A 14,252-nucleotide genomic window follows, 5' to 3' on the forward strand; every position below is an offset into this window, starting at 1 on the left:
AACTCCTTTCCCAATCTCTATCAAATTAAAAAGCACACAAATTAAGAGGCAGAAAGAGAGCAAGGAAGGTGAAAGAGAGAGAGATTTCCTTAACTTTTCAACAATTAGCAAATGCTGCTCCACATCATACCTTGTGTATTATATGTGCTAGGCACTGGGGATATGGGCATGACAAAGTGTATTTACCTATCCATATTCTGGAAGGGGAAATGAAACAGAAAATCAATTCAATCATTACAATCCAATGTGAGAAAGTGCTTTGAGAACCCAGAGAGGAAGCCCAGAGAAGAGGTGCCTGTCATCCGAGGGTAGGGTGGGGCAGGAATTAGGAATGAAGTTTATCCAAAGGAGAGTTCTTTAGGTGGAGGTTGAAGACCAACAGGCCAACATTAAGCAAATGGTGGTGAGGTCTGGCAGGAAGGCAAAGGTGCGATGAGGAGAGAAACATTCCAGGGTAGTAAAAGACTGTATGTAAAAGCCCAGAAATGAAGTTTGTTAGAAACCATCAGTAACCTAGTACAGCTAGAGAAGAGCATTGCCAAGAGCAAGTAGAATCCTAATTCTTAACTCATTGCTGTCAAGTTGATTGCAACTCATTGTGACACTATAGGATAGAATAAAACTCCCTTATAGGGTTTCCAAGGCTATAAATCTTTACTGAAGCAGACTCCACATCTTCCTCCTGTGGAGTGACCAGCAGGTTCAAACCTTGGGTCTTTTGGTTAGTAGATGAGAGCTTTAACCACTGCAGCACCAGGGTTCCTTCTTAACATATCAGAACCTATAAATCTATAAAGTCTAGCTGTAATTTATTTTCATATTTCAATATTTGAAAAACATAATATTCTAAGGTCTGCAGTCTAATGCAGATAACACGACTGTAGTATTTAAAAATCTTGTGGATGTCAACATGAACCTTGTGGCCATAGCCCCATACTACCAATAACCATAGCTATGTTTAGTGTCTGCAGTGTTCAACTCTGTAAGACCAGGCTGCTGCTTCCTGGCCTCCTTCCTTGACCACCCCTTAAACTTTAGTGTTGTCCAGGTTCTGTCTGAACAGTGTTCTCACTTCATCTATTTTCCATGGGCAATTTTAGCTATGTTCATGGTTTAACCACCACCTATAAACTAGTAATTCTAAATCTACTCCTCTAACCTAATCTTCTTCAGATCTTCCAACACTTATTTATACCTGTTCATCTCAAATGCAATATGTCCAAGACTGTACTCAACATCTCTTCCCCCTGCAAATCTCTTTCTCCTCCTCTAGTCCCTGGGTTGTGAGTGGCACCATCATTCATCTAAAACTAGAAACCTGTCCCTCCCTCACTCATGTATTTATTTTCAAAGTCTTTTCAACTCTATCTCTGAATAGCTTTTTTATCTTTCCCTTCTTCTTCAATACTTTGTACTACTAGAATAGGGCAATTCAATCACTCCACCAAATATGTATCGAAAAACAATTATATGCTGTTTATCAACTTGACAAGACATGGCTCCTGAAGGACCCAGACTAGTTAGTGGAGAACCATGGCTGCTGATTTCCCTGCCTCCATCTTGCTGCTCTTCTGTCATATCACTGCCTGCTCAATATTGTTCAATGGCTCTCATTGCTGAAGATCTGATTATCCTAACATGTTACATAAGGAACATTAAGGATGACTCCTGACTTACTATCACCTTTGATCTTTGCTTTCCATTCGTTGTATACTATAGACATTCTGAAGCGAGTGCTACATATGTGTATATATGTACATGTTTAGTAAACACACTAAACTCTAATAAACCTCCATGATGCATGTATGTTGTTTCCTCTGTTGGGAATGCCCTAGAAGACTCTGAAAACTTTTCTTAATTTTAAGTCTCAGCACTCATGTTAACCCTGGTCCTGGACTTTTCCACCTCCTCAACTCCACTCAAAGGTTCCCTCTTCCAGGCTACCTTTATACCCTGTAAAAACCTCCTTTAAGCAATTTCTATATTGTGTTGAAATGATCTCTTACAGGTCATGGCTATCCCCTCACTGAACGTTAGGTCTGTGAAGGCAGGGTCTATGTGCGTCTCTTCATCTTTGTACAGCGACTGGGACGGAGTGGGTGCTGAGCATATTGTTTAAGCTCTTCTTCAATGAGATCTCATAAAATACATACCTCAGGGCTTAATGTGAAACCCCAGTTTTTGGGAAGGGAACTTGTGAATGACCCTAGTAACCTAGTGCCCGGTTGCTCCTCAGTTGCATGGATAGTGGGGCCTGAGCCTTGTTGGGTTCCCCGGGCACACACAGCTCATTCTCCTTCAGGGACATGACGGAGGGAGGGCATTAGGCAGTGCCTGCCAAGGTATCCTTCAGACCGTCTTCCAAAGGATCCTACCCTTTTCTCCAAGGTCCTTCAGCATATGTCCTCCGGGTCCTTCCATGGTCCAGCCACACATGATTGCTTCTCCTAATGTGTCTCAGGATTTGTCACTTCTACAGGCTTGTTTACGTGGTTCCCTTTGCTTGGATTGCCAGGCTTTTGACTCTCTTTTCAGATTCATAGACCAATCATTCTTTGAGACTTACCCTTCAACCCATTTTGCTCCTGAAGTTTCCTTTATCATGCAAATTGGAATTGACCCTTCCTCCTAAGAGTTCTTTGTTCCTATTTAATGACACTAATTATATTCTGTTTGCTATTATTTGCACCATTCCTACTAACTGGTGAGACTAACTCAGCTGTTTTCACTCCACATGGTCTAGTACACTGTCTTGCACAAAGAAGGTGCTCAACCACTGCAGGTCTCAGCTTAGATATTCCTTCTTCTGAGAACTGCCCTCTGACTTCCTAAGTCTGGCCTATGTATTCCTTGTGTATTCACTTTTAGGATCTTATATGGCCCATTGATCTGTCAGCTTTGGGAGATTAGGGATTATACCTCTCTTGTCCACAGTGGTATTCCCACTATCTGACATAGGACTGACTTCAATAAATATTTGCTGAATAAACAAATTAGCAAATATACATTGTTAAAAAGAGTTCAAGAAAAGAAATTATCCCAAAGTTTAAGGAATTGCAGTCTTTCAATATATTTGTTTAGGAGCTCTGGTAGAGTAGAGCCTAAGGCACTTGACTTCTAACCAGAAGGCTGGTGGTTCAAACCCACCAGCCACTCCTCGGAAGGAAGATGGGGCAATCTACTTCCGCAGTGATACTGCCTCGGAAACCCCAAGGAGGGGTCGCTATGAGTCGGGTCTGACTCGACGGCACATAACAACAACAATATATTTGTTTGGCTCTGTGCTTGTTTTTTTTTTTTTAATTGTGATTCGGATGAAACTTTACAGAGAAAATTCACTTTCCATACAGCAGTTCACACTCTGTGCTTTTTTTTTTTTTTTTTAGGAGCCCTGGTGGTGCAGTGGGTTAACTTGGCTGCTAACTGATAGGTTGGTTGTTCAAATTCACTAGCAGCTCAATAGGAGAAAAATGTAGCAGTTTGCTGTCATAAAGATTATAGCCTTGGAAGCTCTATCGGGGCAGTTTTCTTCTGTCCTGCAGGGTTGCTATCAGTTGGGATTGACTTAATGGCAATGGGTAACAGTGCCTTTTATTTCACTCTTAAGAGGTATCTTGGAAAATATAGATGCAATCTTCACAGCAAAGGAATATGCAGTAACTGCCCAGTGATATCAAGGAATCCTGACCAACTGAGTGATGAAGCTAGAAATAGGAGCAGGGTGGTGGTAGGTGGGAGTTGGTGGGGATGATGGAGATAGTGCCATGGTGTGGCACTCTTAAATTCCCATCTCACCTTCCTTTACTGATTGGTAAAATAATCTGCCAGTCTGACTTCTGATACCCCATGTATGACTCTTTCTCAACCTCATGCAATTTGGGCATAAGGTGATGTGCTGTGATGGGCTGAGGGAGGTCCCAATACTGGCTTACAGTCCTAGAACAGATTTCCCTGCCTTTGATCATGCCCTACTCTTCATAGACTCAACCACACCTGCCCTTTGGCTGAGGAGCTCCAAAAAAGGTGGTGGTGGAGGGCGCTGAAAGGGCTGTCCATCTTTAGTTGGAAAGAGAGTCATTTTAGGATGATAAGATATTTTTTCTTTTAGATTTTAATGGTTATTTAAATTTTGTAGTCAATCTACCCTGTTCATCCTTCTTCAAAGAGTAAGATTTCCTAGCTTAGCAATAAGCCTCCAAACTTTATATGCACAATTTCCACCCCAAATGGGAAAAAATAGGCCACATTCAAAACTGAAAATGAAAATTCATCACAAAACCTTCCCAAGGACTGTATTATTAAAGTTACCCATCGTTCAGTTGGATATTATCAAGGCAAAAAAAAAATTAAGGTAGAGATTGTGAGCACGGCTGCTCTCTTTTCCTCCATTGCTTCTAAATGAATGTTTTTCAGCCTTGCCCATCCATCTTCATTAACATTGTGAGCAATTTGTATTGCCCTGCAATGCAGTAGCTTTACACTGTACAAATGTATGTGATGTGCTGGAAATGGGCAATTTAGTATGAAAAGCATACTGTGTTTCAGATTTTTTTTTTAAATTTTCTAAACAGTAATTCTGCTAGGAATTATTCCATGATTTGTGCATAATTTCAGGCAGACAGTTATTTAAATACAAATGGAGAAATATGTCATTTCCTATTGTGCCTGTCGCTACGTGGTTGGCACTGCCACATTTTAAAATAGTGCCATAAACAAAAGATAGAAACATCTCTAAGCCATTCTCTAATCAGAAGATAATTGTGCCCACTTGCTAAATGTCATTTGAGTGCTCTTCAATTAACTTTCTTAATATTTCCCAATTTCTTTAAAAAGAAACTTAAATGGGATCTTTTGTTTACAATGTAATGAAAAAATGCCTTTGTTTGCCTAATTAAGACTGCATTCTCCCAGTGGAAAAACAGAACTTCCTTCCTTGGTAACCAACTCATTTTTTTCTCTTCTGCAAATGCTAACTTGTGACACTCAACTAACATGGGAATGGTTGGGAAATGAAGTTATGTTCACATGGGTGCAGGCTCGATCTAACCATTTTATAATTCACGTATGTCTTGTGCAGAAATACCACACAGTTGTTTGCCTTGCCAACTTTGGTAATAAAATAGACAACATGAGGAAAAATGTGTATTGCAGTTAACCTTCTCTATTTGAAGATCCAATTTAGTGGTTGCAGGTTTGAAGTTAAATGTTTGAATGGCAGTCCAAAACATTGCTAAAATAAATATCCTATAGCATACACTGACATTGAAAAAAACGGTGATAAGCATAGCATTATCACTTCTCTTCAGAACAGTGCCTTCTGCTTTGTCCTGTTGTTGTTGTGTGCCGCTGAGTTGATTTTCACTCAAAGAGACCCAGTGTGACAGAGGAGAACTGCCCCGTAACTTTGCCGCAGTTGTAATCTTTATAGGCACCCATTGCCAGGTCTTTTCTCCCAAGGAGCCAATGGGTAGTTATGAACAGCTGACCTTTTGGTTAGTGGCCAAAATGCTTAACCATTGTGCAATCAGGCCCCTTCTGATTTGTCATACTTTATGTCAGTTCTTCATCTATTTTAGTCAAAGGGCCATGAAGACTTTTCCAGACTAAATTTACTCCTATGAGTGTGAGCTTCAATTAGAAAAAAAAGGTATGATTTTGCTATCTCTAAAAGACTTTTGATGGCAAGAAGTAAAAAAAAAAAAAAAAAAAAAAGTGAGTAATTATAGACTTGTGTGTGAAAGAGAGCGATTGAGAGAGAGAGAGAGAGCATATACCACTGGACCTCCTGATGCCAATGCTTGTATTCCATTAACTCTCAGATTCACATCTTGGGTCTACATTTTGTCTTTCTTTGCATTTCCAGACTTTTCAACAGCAACAGGGTATCTCCCATCAGATTCATTTCAATTAAAAGCAAATATGCTGCAACTAAAAATTTATTTTCTGTCTCATCTTAATTTCACTATCACATTGAAATTGACTTTGAAATTTTCTTCTCCACTTTTGTTCATATCTGTGTTACGAGTTCAATCTCAGAAAACTTTCTTTGATAGTTTGCCTTCATTTAGAATATTTCAGCAAATAGGAGCAGGATTCATCTTCATACACACTTTTAGCCCACTTTGCTCTTTCTGAAAGGATCCCCAAGTAGTTTGTTGACTTTGAATACTGGAAAGAACCCTGTTTGGGAATAAAGAGAAGAGGAAGTTCCAACCCCAGCTCTGCCAATAACAGTGTAAGTCATTTCACCTCCCTGGGCCTCAACTCCCAAATTTGTAAAATAAATGGGTTGGAACAGTTAACATCTTTCTAGCTCTCATATCCTATGCATCTAGGAGTCTGGAATAAAACTTAAAAAAGATCTTAGGGTCTTATAAGAACTGCTATCCAGCTGGTCCTATTGACCCTATCTTTTCCTCTGGATTTATACTTCCTACTAAGGAGTTCTTGTGTTACAGTGGTTAAAACATTGGGTTGCTAACCAAAACGTTAGTGGTTTGAACTCACCAGCTGCTCCAAGTTGGGAAAGATGAGTCAGTCTGCTTCTGTAAAGATTTACAACCTTGGAATCCCTGCGGGGGTTACTGTGAGTCAGAATTGACTCAGTGGCAGTGGGTATGCTTCCTACTGTAATAACTTGGCAAGCCTATTTATAACTTGATATTTTCAATTCTATTGAGTGTTTGAAAGGCTAGTATAATGCTATGGTGAAAACAAACCAGAGTTAGATTACCTGGGTTTAGACCTTGACTTACCACTTATCAGCTGCATGACTTTGGGCAGATTACTTAATTTTCCCAGATCTCAGTTTCTTCATATACAAAAAGGGTATAATAATTATAACATTTATTTCATAGGATTGTAAGGACTAGATGAGAAGATAGATATAAAACCCTTAGAACAGTTTAGACCTTGATTCCAAACCAAAACCCAATTCATTGCCATCAAGTTGATTCTGACTCATAGAAACCTTCATTGGGTTTACAAGGTAATAAATCTTTATGGAAGCAGATTGCCTCATCTTTCTTCCACAGAGCAGCTGATGGGCTTGAACCACCAACCTCTTGGTTGACAGCCAAATGCCTTAACCACTACACCACCAGAGATCTTTAGACCTTGATAAGAGCTCAATAAATATTATGAATAATATTTAATAAAATATTTATAGTATTTATTATTATATTTAATAAATATATTTAATAAAATATTTATTAATGAAATAGGCTCTTGTTTTCACATTACAGATTAATCAGTAAAAATATAAGAACAACTTGGAAATAAATGGTTCATAATTTTATCCTTGTTACTTGTTTTTTGAACATTACCTAAACACCTGTCTTTAGGGCTATGCCTAATACCTCTCTTTAGGAACCATGCCTTTACTTTATCATACAAAGTTTACATGTGCTTTTCTTCATCATAACAATTTTTACCCCTAAGTGTAGAGATTTGCCTCTTAATGGCATATACAGTGCCAAAAGAAAAGAAAAGAAAAAAAAAAAAAAGAACTGTTAATTCAGCCAATAGAGCAAATGTCCCATTTAGAAAAAGAAATAAGGAGCTCTGGTGGCATCTGGATGCCAACCAAAAGGTTGATGGTTCAAACATACCAGCTGCTCTGTGGGAGGAAAATGAGGCAATCTACTTCCATAAAGATACAGCCTTGGAAACCCAATGCGGGTCACTATGAGTTGGAATCCACTCAATGGCAATGGATTTCTAAGTGTGGAAAGTTGCCTCTTAACAGCATATACAGTGACAAACAACCAGTTAATTCAGCCAAATAGAGTAAATGATCCATGTAGCAAAAGAAGTAATTTGTACCATGTCTATCTCCAAACAATAGTTAAAAATTATCAGCTGTATGCATTAAAATCAACCAATATTTTAAAAATGGGAGCTAGGGCATTCTTAAAGAGTTTGAAATGCTAAGTCTTTTATTCTTTCCTAAAAGAAGGGACAAGCTTGTAGCAGTAGAGCCATATTTAAAATACTCAAATTTTAGAGAATCTTACTTGTGTCTTTGAAAACATGCCCAATTACAATAATCCAAAATTATTCAGCTAATGATATTTAATGAATGTGTGACACTGAATTTGATGACATGTTAAACAGCTCCTGCCATTTCAAAGGTTAAACTTTAGAAGGGATATTATTAGTATGTCATAAAAAGGTCAAGTAGGTTAGTTTAAATAACCTGCTAACACTATGTACATAATGTCAAAAGTATATGCAAGTATATACAAATTTTGCATGAATATTCATTGCTAGTGATACATTCATGAGCTACAAAAAATATTAAACATCCTGGTAAGATTAAAATATAAAAATATAAACCCAAATTCACTGGTGTTGAGTGGAATTCCACTCATCGGGACCCCTCCTTGGGTTTCCGAGGCAGTATCACTGTGGAAGTAGATTGCCCAATCTTCCTTCTGAGGAGTGGCTGGTGGGTTTGAACCACCAGCCTTCTGGTTCACAATCAAATGCCTTAGGCACTAGACCACCAGCGCTTAGCAATCAATATACTTTGATCACTTAATCACAAATTACTTTCTTTATAGCTCAAACCTGATATTCTGCAAGATATCCCAGCTGTTTCTTGCTTTTGGTCTTCATAAATCCCCCCGAAACAGAAAGTTTGTCATCAGCCCTCCTGCAGTTCCCCTCCTCCCCCATTTCATTACTTCTGGGAATCCTCTGTCTTCTGCGGAGTCCTTACTCCTGGCCATACCTGTGCTTTCTCTGTTGATTCCTGACACTATGGATCTATGGATCTTTGTGAGTGGAATATGAAATTCAAAGGGGTGGGGCAGTGAAGTGCAGCAGGTAGGAAATTTGGTTCTTCCACTTCCTAGCTATATGACCTTGGGCAAATTTTGTTCCCTTTCTGAACCTCAGTTTCCTTCTCTGAAGTGGGAATAAGAGTGTCTTAAACTCAGACAAAGTCTGTTATTGTTTGGTGCCATCGAGTTGATTTTTTGACTCATGGCAATTCCATGTGACTAAGTAGAACTGCTCCATAGGGTTTTCTCTACCTTAATCTTTTTGGAAGCAGACCACCAGCTCTTTCTGCTGTGGAACCACTGGGTGGGTTCAAACGGCCAGCCTTTTGGTTAGCAGTCAAGTGCTTAACCATTGTTCCACCAGAGTCAAGAATGCCCTGCTAAATGTTACTTCACAGGAAGTCTTCCAGACCTCAATACCATTGCTCTCAACTCCTTGCAAAAACTCCTGAATCCACTTTTAGGGTACTCAGGAGTTGAGTATTCTGTATTTGCCTGACATTGCATTACTCTGAATTCAACAGTTGGAACCCTAGATTTAAGCAACATTTTCTTATTGTCTGTTATTATCTAGTCTAGGTCTAGGAAGAACAAAGTGTCTGAGGGCTGATCTGAAAGAATGCCCAAATCTCTGACCTGCAAGTGTGTACACATGCGTTTGCCTGAGAAGAACCTTGGTAGTGTGCACTAAGCAGGCGGAAGACCAAAAAACTGGCTTGAATAATTAAATAGCTAATGATTGGGTGAAACCAAATCACAAATTTGAGAAAACTGTGTCCTTAGGAAATTAGTAAATGTGCTAATGACTTAAAACCATCTTAAATCATGAGCAACTGTATAGGTGGCTGGCTTCTTGCAGGCATTGATACTTCTATCCAGAAATAAATGGCAGAGAAAAATATAGATATTACAAAGTGTAAAAATCATAATTATACAAATGACAAAATGTAAAAATTCCCTTATGGCTATGATAATTAAAGAATGACATCTAATTCATATTTTTTAATTTTTTAAATTTATTTATTCTTTCCTCCTCACTATGTTTCTAATTTTACACAGAGTCTTCCTTGGAGACACAAGTGATGCAAGCTAAAGTGATTGTCCTTCAATGAAGACAACATAACTGAATTCTCTGTAATACTTAGGTCCACAGTTTGTTTCTAGCCAAGAGAGCGATTTCACCTAAATTTCCAAACCAGAAGCAAAAGAAAATAAAATGCCAGAATTGGATCCTCTAATTCCAAGAATAAGTTCAATGAATATTTTTCCCCAGTATCTTAAAGGATTTGAAAGTTGAGATAACTGCTTTCTATGTACCCAAGTGTCCATTCTTTCTTGTTAATAGTTAAAATGAGCTAATTTTGAAAAAAAAAAAAAAAAAAAATGCTGCCATAAAGAGAAACTAAGGGTGTCCTTAGGAAATATGAAAGGAAGTTGAACTAGAATCAAGACTGAGGTATGTCTTTTGTGACTGTTTTATTTGGGAAAGGAAAGGAAGGGGCGGGGTGAGGCAGTCCACAGGAGAGAGAAAAATGAAAAGATGTATTAACTACCAAAAACAAAGAACCTTGAAGAACACAGTGACATTAACATTCACCTGCTAAACAAAAAATATCAACTACCTCAAAACAATTCAACTGAGATCCATACAGATAAGTACTTTTACTTTTTATGAGTATTGTGCTCATCCTTAAAAAGATATTTTTGGAAAAAAGAATTTTCCTCCCTCTCCTCTACATGTGCTTCTCTAAAAGCCTACATATCTGGAAACATAAACAGATATCCATCCAGTGAAATATGAGTTAATTTGCTTTTAACTGTCTAAATGCACAACTGTAAAAGAAGAGAGAGAGAATAAAAGGGAAGAAATCCAAGACATCTATTTTCCTACTCTCATATAAACATATTTAACCCCCACAAATTATAAGGGAAGTTGTAGATGGCTTTTCTTGAGCCCCACAGAATTATTCACTAATAGGCCCAAAATGTACAGTTTACTACCTTCAATTTCCCAATTACATTTTTAATTACTGTCAACTATCTTCTGCAGAGTAAAATGTCATCGAGTGAAAAACGCACATTTCCTTCTAGTTCCCCTGCGAAGAAAAGTTCTTCCATACTCGTTTAATCCTAAGTCTAATTTAATCGGTCTAAAATTTTGAATGTGTTTAACCACACAGCATTTCCTTCTTAGAAAAACCTGAGACAATAGCAGGAATTCATAAAGTTTTCCCATTCAACCACACATTTCTTGAGGGAATTGCAAAGGCTCTGCGAAGAACAGTTCAGACGTATGTATCTCTCTGAAACTGGCAAATGTCTTTTATTTCTTCTAATATTCTAGCCAGAAATCGGAGCTCATTTTTTCTGTCTATAGGCTCCAAAAAAAAAAAAAAAAAAAATTAAATAAATAAAAGACTGTATTCGCTAATTATACATCCTGAAAAGAATTTGGTTCAGTGTAAGATGATCCTAGTGATATGCTAATCCCTTTTTCTGCTTGGTGCTGCCTGAAGCTTGTGTCTAACATTTTTTTCAATTGTATGACAATAAAAGTTCTGGCGACAAAAGAAATAAACCGGCAGCTGAAGAAGGTGCAGCTCAAACACATGGCAGGCCGTCTCTCCCCTGTCCTTGTGGCTGCTCTTTTGTAGACCCCAGTTTGGCATCCTCAAGTCAATAGCCGAAATCCAGCCACCTTAGCAACTTAGTATGACACCCAAGCCCTCTCTCTTTACATTCATGAATAGTCAGCACCCAGCAGACAAAATAGAACTAATCTTTTTTGACAGAATCGTTCAATTTTAGAGGAAAAGCTTTTGAGTCTTCCACACATTTGCAGAATATGAGACAACAATGGCTGCAATCAAATTTTAAAAACAACAGTGGCCAACAGAGCTGGAAAAAAGTCTCTTTGAATTAAGTAGCACATTCAGTCTGTCCTGGGGATCATAAACTTGGGGCAATCATTAATTTTAATACAAGAAAGAGAGAGAAACAAATGGAGAGGCTATTCCACAGCCGTGTTCTGGGCTTCATGCAGTAATTCCTTCTGCTATGATACACACATCATTTTCCCCCCTCTTTTTTTCTTTGCAGAGATAGATACAAAGATTTCTTTCCTCCCTAAAATAATTTTATTGGGGGGGGGGGTCACGAGTTTCAGTTTAAAATGCTTTTTATCCAGCAGCTTTTGTAGTTGATCGAAAACAGTTTTACCATTTAGAAATCCTGTAATGTATCCGTCACTTACAAGTCTAACATGTGCTAAAAATGAATCTTCTCTCCTAGTTCCCCCACCCTCTCCTACATAATACAAGGCATCTCTATACTTTTGGAGACAATATGAACAAGAAGAAAAATCTACCCAGTTCATGGCAAAAACAGAAGTTAGCAACATGGTCCATGCAGCTGCAACATTGCATTTAAAATTCAGTTTCCTCATAGGAAGAGGGCTAATCCTGCCCCCGTAATTCCCTACAGCCAAAATGTGCCCCCTCCCTGAGTGACAGTGCAATGCAAAGACACTAGCACGCTTATCTTGCCTAACCAGATGGCCGACTTGGATCAATGCACACACGCCACGATCAATGGGAGAGATAAAGAATTAGGAAAACAGTGGTACATGCTCCCAGAAAGCTTGTACACTGCATAATTATTTTATGATTCTACACATGGCTACATGTGATACTGAAGTAGAGAAGGAAAGGATAATTAGAGTGCCAGGAAGAATTTTGTAGTAGACTACACTTTGTTTGTCAGCACTTCCCACTCTAGCAAACTCGCTGCCCTTATCTGAAAGTGAATTTAGAAAAAACATGGGCAAAAATGTCAGGGAAGGTATTTCCATTTTTGCCAGGTCCTGTCACGTCCCAAAGTTTAGTTCCAGCCCGAGGAAGCTTGCTGGATTTGGATATGCCCCTCATCATTAGCGACCCTTGGTTCCCCAGGCAAGGAAACCTACCAGATAATATTGTATGTGATGCAGACTGTAACCAGAAAGAATACAGTCTCCAAGTGATATTAAGGGAATCCAAGGGAAATTAAGAGACGAGGCATTCCCTTAATTTCTGTTTCCTGATTGGCTAACCAAAGCAATGTTTTTGAGCAGGTTCGTTACATATTTCAAACTAAGGAGGAAAAAAAAAAAAAAAGAAAAATCTACATTCTTTTTGCCCACCCAGGATATAAAGAAAGTATATGAGGAGCTGAAGCTGGCACAGTGCCGCTCTATTCTGAATTCAGACCAAGATCATAAACCAGAGCAATAAACTACTGCAACCCTCCACTATGGCAATGTGTTAATCAGAAAAAAAGAAATGTTCCTTCAGCATCTAGCCCACAGTGGGTGCTTAATGAATGATTATATTAGACTGCAAATAATAATAATGATGGTTTTTTTTTTTTACCTCATACTATTCCCAAATTTTCTTCTTTTATCACCTGGCATTAGACACAATTAGAAGTAGTATTAGGTTCGCCTTTAGATTTAAGACTCAGCTTGCATGCTAATTAAAACATTCAATGCATTTTTTACACCATTTCTTATGTAAAGAGAGACAGGAACTGAAATCTTGAATTAGACACAGCTCTCCACCACTATCAACCTCAAAAACCCTGTGGGTGAGCTAGTCATTTTAAGTAGTCTATTACATTCCAAAATAGAGTGAATATGCAATATCCAAGTACTTAGAATGACTAGAAATTAATTCCTAAGGATAAATAAAATACAGTCTGGGTTAAATTCAGGGGAAAAGAGAAAGAAATACTGATAATTATGGTTAGTACAACTGTCCTCTTTCTAGCTATTTTGCTTAGGTCAAACACGATGCTCTGGATTTTAACATAATTTGGATGTTCTCTGAACAGCTATTTTGCTATCTCTGCTCCATAGCATTTCTCTCCTCAACCTCAGCACAAAATGGATGGCTATGTATAACCAGCACTTAGCTTTGCTGCCCATAATCAGATTTGGAGAAAGATTCTTGGCTTGGGGATACGATGCATATTACCATATCTATATTTAGGCACAAACCCTTAAAAAGCAGAGCTATCATTTTACCTTTTAGCCCTTATTTCTTTTTTATTTGAGATTCAAATTAAAAAGATAAGAGTAAGCATACCTTTCCAGCAGAATAACAGATAAATTGTGGTTCCTCTTACTCTAAAACAACTAGATTCTGCAGGTACCATACTTCATGTAACATAGCTAAGCTTGCAGGAAGTAAAGGAAAACAAGTCCATGGGAACCAAAATACAGCCTTGATTATATCCACCTGAATTTAGAGACCCCCTGAAGAATAGATTTGATGCATTGAACACCAATGACTTAAGTCCAGGTGACTTATGGGATGACATTATAAACATCATACATGAAGAAAGCAAAAGGTCAATAAAAAGACAGGAAAGAAAGACCAAAAAGGATGTCAGAAGAGACTGAAACTTGTTCTTGAAATGAAAGTAGCT

This window comes from Orycteropus afer, unplaced genomic scaffold (genome assembly GCF_000298275.1).
Source record: "Orycteropus afer afer isolate SDZICR_OR568_19922 unplaced genomic scaffold, OryAfe1.0 scaffold00314, whole genome shotgun sequence".
Classification (NCBI taxonomy): domain Eukaryota; kingdom Metazoa; phylum Chordata; class Mammalia; order Tubulidentata; family Orycteropodidae; genus Orycteropus; species Orycteropus afer.